Source organism: Rhododendron vialii, chromosome 12a (genome assembly GCF_030253575.1).
Source record: "Rhododendron vialii isolate Sample 1 chromosome 12a, ASM3025357v1".
NCBI classification, from domain to species: domain Eukaryota; kingdom Viridiplantae; phylum Streptophyta; class Magnoliopsida; order Ericales; family Ericaceae; genus Rhododendron; species Rhododendron vialii.
This window is the reverse complement of record NC_080568.1, coordinates 24,546,026-24,553,380: the sequence shown is the minus strand read 5'-3', so window position 1 is coordinate 24,553,380 and position 7,355 is coordinate 24,546,026. Positions and strand designations below refer to the sequence as shown.

Below are 7,355 nucleotides of genomic sequence, written 5' to 3'. Positions count from 1 at the left end.
TAACTGGCTAAAAATGATCAAATGAGAGAAAAATGCAAACATTTTATAAAATGCCCGAGTAGAGACCGATCTCAGGATTGGGCGAGAGGGGTGCCATAAAACCTTTCCCCTCTCGTAACCTGGCTCCCGAACCTCAGATATCGAAGGTGACGACGGTCCAGTCTACAAGCCTTTTTCAAAATCAAACAAACGTGGCAAACGTTTTCGAGTTCGGTTCCTTGGGTGTTTTCACCGCTAAAACCCGAGTGGCGACTCTGAATCGAGGTGTTTCGCCGTGCTTTCCGAAAAAGGGCCGTACTCGAATTTTATAAGCGAGAATTTCCGGGGCGCGTGCCCACAAGATCTTGATATGATTTTTTATACGATGCAAAAAAAATTTAAAATTTATTTTTCATTTACATTATTTTTTAGTTTGAAAATGTGAAATAAACTGCTTATTTTTTAAAAAGGTTTTTGAAACGGGCCTAAAACACCTAACCGTCAAATATCGGGGGGGGGGGGGGGGGGGGGGTAGGAATGATAATTGCACGGAAAATGGAAAAGACAGTTCACAAGAGAAAATTGAGACTATGAATGATAATTGCACGGGAGTCTTGTTATTGGTACTACAGGTACCGTACCGAAAATAGACCGAAGGCCGCGTCGGGTCCGTGAATGATAATTGCACAGAAAATGAAATAGACAGTTCACAAGAGAAAATGGGGCTATGAATGATAATTGCACGAGGGGAACTATGAATGATAACTGCACAGAAAATAGAAAAGACTCACAAGAGAAAATGGGGCTATGAATGATAATTGCACGGGAGTCTTGCTATTGGTACCGACAGGTACCGTACCGAAAATGGATCGACTGTTGCGCCGGGCCGTCTCCGACCACCGGATGGCTGATCCGAGCCGTCCAAAAATTTTAAAAAAGAAAAACCCGAGTGGGTCTGCATGAAAATCAAAGGCATTTGACGTGCGTAGGTGCTCGATCCAAACACCTCGTTTTTTCGTATATACATGTTTATATATATACACAAAAAAAAGAGTGTTTGGATCAAGTGTCCTATACACATTGAATTCCGTAGATTCTCACGTAAGCCCCCTCGTTTTGTTTTTTTTAGAATTTTTGAACGGCTCAAATTGACCGTCTGGTGGCAGTAGCCGGAGACGGTCCGGCACGACGGTCGGTACGATTTCAATTGGAACCCCGTGAGTCCTATAGGTTTTCTGGTTGCAGGAAGGAACCATGAATGATAGCTGCACCGGGAATAGAAAAGACAGCTTACAAGAGAAAATGGGGCTATGAATAATAATTGCACGGGGGAATTATGAATGATGGTAAAACTGGCTAACTGCACAGAAAATGGAAAAGACCACATTCCACCACAGAAAATGGGAAAGACAGTCCCCCGCTCACATGATTGTTCATTGTTTTTGGTAAGAAATTTCTCAATGATTCGGGCTCATTCGGCTAAAAAAGTTATTTGGCTTAATTTTTTGTTTTTATTTAAATTTTTTTTGTATTTGTCAGTTTTTCGTCAATTATTTGAAGATTATTGCTTTGTCATGACGATGAGAATTTAAAAAGTAATAAATTAAGATCAAAATCTAATTTTTTTGAATAAAGATGAAAATAAGCCAATAAGCTAATTTTTTCGTCTTTATTCAAAAAAATTTAGATTTTGATCGTAGTTTTTTACTTTTTAGATTCTTCTCGTCATGACAAAGCAATAATCCTCAAAAAAATCGACAAAAAACTAACAAATGTAAAAAAAAAATTTGAATAAGGACAAAAAAAAAAGCCAAATGACTTATGTTTTACCGTATAAAAGATAAGTACTTATCTTTTATAAATGAAAAATAAGTACTTATTTCACATTTTCAAATTCAAAAATAATATAAATGAAAAATTTTTTTTTTAATTTTTTTTTACCGTATAAAAGATCTCAATGAGATCTATCAAATAAAATCCATATTAATAGGAAAATTATTTACGTAACACATAATTTTTGAGCTTGAAATTGCCTTCTTAAAAAATAAGTACTTATTTCCGTTTCCAGAACGGGGCCTTATTTAGCCGAATGAGCCCGAAGTCTCAATGTTTGTCCTTGTCTATTTCGAAGTTTCCAAATTTTTTTTTATGGAACATCATGATTGCTTCATATAATTTTTTTTCCCAAGCTTACTCTTCATTCCAAGGTTCTGAATATCGTATCGACCAAAGTACCAGTTTTCTTAACCGGTCAAATACTGGTAGCATTTCGAATTTATCACAACTAGTAGGATAAAAGAGTGTGGTCTATGATACACACTTATTTTTTTTTTTGGTAAATTATGATACACACTATCCCATTCCAATACAACTATTCCATTTATTCTCTGCGTTTTTTTAATCAGAAAACTACTCCACTTCCAATCCTTTTTAGGGGTGTTTGGCAACTCATTTTTTGCCTTTTGCTTTTCCACTTTTCACATTAGAGCAAGTATATGAGAGGAGCTAAAATATCAAAATAAGCTATTTTATCGAAGAAAAACAGGAAAACAGGTTGCAGCAGGTGAGGTAAAATGAAAGCTAAAATAGATCTGATGAAATAGTTAAGCATTAATACCGATGCACTATTCCTGATCAATGCTTTAAACAATTAGTTTCTCTCCTCCTCCTCCTCCTCCTCCTCCTCTCTCTATCTCTCTCCAACGAAGAAAGACTTCAAACTAAAAAATGTATATTTTAATAGGTGTTATGTAAACTAGATAGTGTTAGCCGGTGTAATTGTGAAAGAAAAAATTGATAAGTAAATTAGAATTGTGAACTATTCCCAAGGTAATTTAGCTTCAGCCCCTGTGCTCGATAAGTATAGCGACGAACTGTTCACCAGCAAAAGATTAGTTTACTATTTTCTGGGCTATGGTCTCCCCTTTCTCTTCCTTCTTTTGCAATTGAATAATATTTTATATCATTTTCAAAAAAAAAAAAATAATATTTTATATTGTATTTCTAACCTTTTTTTTTTTTTCTAATAAAAGAACGTTGAAAGGGTTTGGACATTTTGTCCAATATTTCCAATTAAACCCCCGGAGTTGAGGGATTGTAGGTTAGCCTTCAGGAGTATTTTTGTCAAATTCTACGGATGAATGTTGTTCAGATCTGAGCCGTAGATTTTTCGCCATATGCCAGATGAACCCAGTCTTTTCGTTCCAATTCTCTCTCTGGTATCTCTCACGCACACATAGAGGAAGAGGGAGAGAGGGTTTAACAGTTCAATCGAGAATGGTGACTGCTCGCATCTCCTCCGCCGCTCCTCTTCGCCGCCGACCTCCACCGTCCCTCTCCGGAGACCACGTCCGCGGCTACGCGACTTAAAAGACGTCATTGTCTCTCAATGTTCCATATCCTCATTGATCTTAGTGAAAACCCTGACTGGCAAGACGATCAAATTGAATCGAGTGATATCATCGACAATATCAAGGCCAAGGCTTAGGTCTCTTTCCTATCTCCCTCTCTCTCTTTGTGTACGTTTGTATGTATTGCCCGTTGAACATAGTTTGAATCTTATTATCAAATTATGGGTTCTTTTACCTCTATATGGTTTCTCTATTCTTCTGATAGAGTAAAGAGCACATTAATTCCTAATTTTTGGATCTTTGATTTTTGGCACATGTGCTTAATTTTTGCAGGTTTTTACTCAATCCCTAATATATACATTTTTGGGGTCAATTACTTTGCAGTGCAAGTGGTTTTTAATGGGATGCTAAGGGGGGCTTTTGGGGGTTGTGGCGAGAGGATGTTTTTTCATCTAATATTTGTGTGTTTCTGGTTGCTTCATTTCGTTGCTTTGTTCTTTGCTTAGATCGACGGCTCCTGCATCTCCTTCTAATGTTTGGCTTGATTTTTGTGATTTTTTCAATTTATTTTCTTCGCTGTGATTTGCGGGTTGTTTCATTTCACCATTGCACTTGCCAAATGGTGTTTCCTGCGGTTTATTGGTGAATGCTCAAAGGTTTCAGTGGTTATGGGGTAATTATTTGAGTCATGAGCGTATCTTTTTTGGTGGTTGTTTGTGTTTGAGGAAAGTTACATGTGCTAGCTTTGTTTTGTTGGTTACGTCAGTGTGGCTGAACTTCTTTTATTTATGACTAGAGGCCGAGGCACATGCGATGCGTGTGAAAAAAAATATTTGACAGAATTTGCCCAAATGCTTCCCACATATTGTTTGATCGAATTTTTACAAATTTTGTCAAAATTCGATCAAAATTTGACTTGAACACGCAACACAAACAGTTTAGCCTAAATCTCTACCTACTTTTTCTTATTTTTGCTATGAGAAAAAGTGAAAAATAAACTTTTAGAGTGACTTTAGGAGTACATGTTTCAATTGTGATGGTAAACTACATCTTTGAGATTGACTTTTTGTTTTAATTTCTCGTTTTTGTTCTTATGTGTGCGCTCTGCAATTTGTACAAAAATAGAGGGACTGTTTTTACTTCACATTTAGAAATAGTGGGATGAATAACAGATATGGACTTTCTATGGAAGTGGAATACTGATATTTTGGAGTATATTCAAGAGATGGTTAATATCAGTGCATCACATGACCACATGGGATTTTTGTATGAATTTAATTTTGACTCCTCTGTTACTGGTAGAAAGGGAAAAATAATTCTCATAACTCTTAAAAATCCAAGTCTCCGATGTGAATTAGGATTGCAAGGCTTATAAGTTATAACTTATAGAAAATAAAAAAAGATAAATCAAAGTTTTTTTAAAATGGGGAGTGAATTTCACTCACAGTCCCCAAATTATTTACTGGAGTGCGAAAATCACTCCCCAAAAATTACTAAAATTCATCTTAAAAAACACAACATACCACAACACAACACAACCTTAGTTTTTCGCAGTTTGATAGAGAAAGAGAGGGATTAAAAGAGAGCGAGAGAGAAATTCGTTCTTACTACTTTCATTAAAATTGGTAGAAGAGAGGAAAATACTCCCTAGAAGAGAGTGTAGAAGAACAATAGCTAAAAACATATTATGATGATGCCTACTGGCCTACATAGACAGGATGATGAATGCCTGTAAATGGTACTAAAGTAATTAAAAGAACTACTAATTGATTGCAAAACATGAATGGGATCAAAGAATTTTGGGGTAATAGATCATCTCTTGGATTTTTTTTTGGGACTCGATGTACAAAATTTTTGGCAGCCATGAATTTGCGTGGTTTGTGCTCTACAAGACAGAAATCTGATTAGAGCAGTGTAACTGCACGACGTGTATACATGGGGCATTGTGTCCGACTATTACCTTTTTGGCCTTACAGTTACTTAGGCGGAGTGTGTGGAGAAGTTGACTAACAGTTATTTATGGGTGGCAATTTAGGTAGATGAAAGTGTGAACTAGCCTCAAGGGGGAGTCCTCACCAAAAGGGCTCTCCCTTTATATACTAGAATAGACTAGAATAGATTTGGCACTTCATGATCGAAATTTTTGTGCTATATTTGTGTGTTTTTCGAGTAATATTCATGCAAGTGTACTTTTGTTTGGCCTGCTTCAGTCGGTTGTGTTTTGCATATGTTTGGTGAAGAGTGAAGACATTTTGCTCTATATTCTAGAAATAGTTCGGTTCTTCAACTTGCTTGGTGATGTTGTGGCTGTGCCTTTTGCACGTGTGTTGTTGGCTATGGGTTCTGAGCTACATTTTCATGCCACTTTCGTGTATTTCCGCAAATATTGGTTTCTTGCTCTGTGGCTGAAAGAGCACATTGTTTCTCATGGGCTTTTTCTATCTCTGAGGATGATTTGGGTTTTCTTCTTTAGGATTTTGTGTGTTTTGGGGTCATGGGTTTGATATGCTGTAATGGTGCATCCAGTTACATTTTTACGGTTGCTCGATCCTTGTCATTGTCAGCTCCATGCATTGAGTATGTTTATGGGATATAGAATTTCTGTCAAAACGCCCAAAAGCGTCAAGGTTGGTTGATTGTTATGCAAATTAGTAAGGTCTGCTGGATTATTGATTTGTGCTTTTGTTTTGCAGCACCATGCTGATTCGCGTTTTGTTCGTCCGTTGGATTTAGGAAAGGCATCCCTCTCATGCTGGTGCAAATGGAGGGCTTTTACTATGCCATCACTGCCAGAGGCTGAAGGACAATTGCTGGTGTAGCAAAGCATTGAGGGAATAACCACCTGACTTATAAATTAAAGCTTATAGGAGTAATAATTATGAGCGTGACTACAAGGATATATTGGGTCTTGGTGACAATTTAAGGCAGACTTTGAAGAGCGACTTGGTGGCTTGGCTGGATGCTGTTGTGTACAATTCATTTGTGCGCTATAGCACTATGGGTATGCCTTTTATAACTTCAATATTGTCGATTCGTAAAATTTAAAATTTTGCCTTCGCCTTGCTGCTAATGCAGAGAATGAGAGCATTATTTTGGTACATTTGAGCATTATTTTTCATAGTTCATAAGTTCAAAAGCCAGAGTTTTGTATGGTATGATATCTCTTTTGTGTAAGATTGTTGGGTCCTTGATAACTTCCAAAGTCATGTATGGCTTTGTATAGCTTTGGGTTTTTAGAACTGTTAAATTTTATCTTATATCTTGTAGTCTCACAATATAGTCTTAATCTTAATTTTGCAGTATTATGGTAATTGATGTTCCTTTTATCATGAAATATCGGTCCCGTCCAAATGGATATCGGGATTATTATTATCTGATCATTACTAAAGATGGAGTAGTTGCTGCCTTGACAGAATGTGAAGAGGGTGGGGATTTAATTTATGCAATTTATGATAAATTTGTGGAGAAATAATACAAAAGAAGTACACTGGCACGAAATCATCGTGCGAGCACGACGGCAAACACCTAGTTATAAAGATAAAAATGATAATAGAGAAGATTGATATGGAGTTGAGAGAGATTTAAGTAGATAAAAGTGAAAAGAGTAGACTGTTGGGTATGTAAAATATCTATTTCTTGATGTACATGCTCTTATCAATTTTTTAGTATAGAGGGCAGAAGTGAGAAAGAGGCTGAGAGGTATTTTTTGCGTTCTTGGATTTTCTCATTCTCCCACAGTGTATAAAAGAACCATATTACCCTATGTTGTTATGGGAAAATCCTGATGTATTGTTTTAATCCTTTTCCACATACCCAGTTGTAATATCTATATTATAAAATAGAGCGGTATTTTGTCTATCCATACAAACATGAGCATCCTTCCAACCATTGAATCGCAATTTCAATAGGTTACAGCCGTTGGATTGAATCATTGATTCCAACATATTTTCCACGCCTGTCTACTCAGCAGTTTTCCTCTTCTCCATCGTGTCTCCTCCTCTTCTCCATCGTGTTTCCTCTTTTCTC

At 36.7% G+C, this 7,355-nt stretch overlaps 1 long non-coding RNA gene across 1 annotated transcript; it reads left to right on the top strand.

Annotated features, from left to right (window-relative positions):
- The first annotated feature begins 3,170 nt into the window (after window positions 1–3,170).
- LOC131311756 (uncharacterized) lies at window positions 3,171–6,601 on the top strand. Its single transcript, XR_009195563.1, has 2 exons — window positions 3,171–3,466; window positions 6,023–6,601. It is a non-coding gene; the product is annotated as an uncharacterized LOC131311756 (long non-coding RNA).
- Window positions 6,602–7,355: the final 754 nt, after the last annotated feature.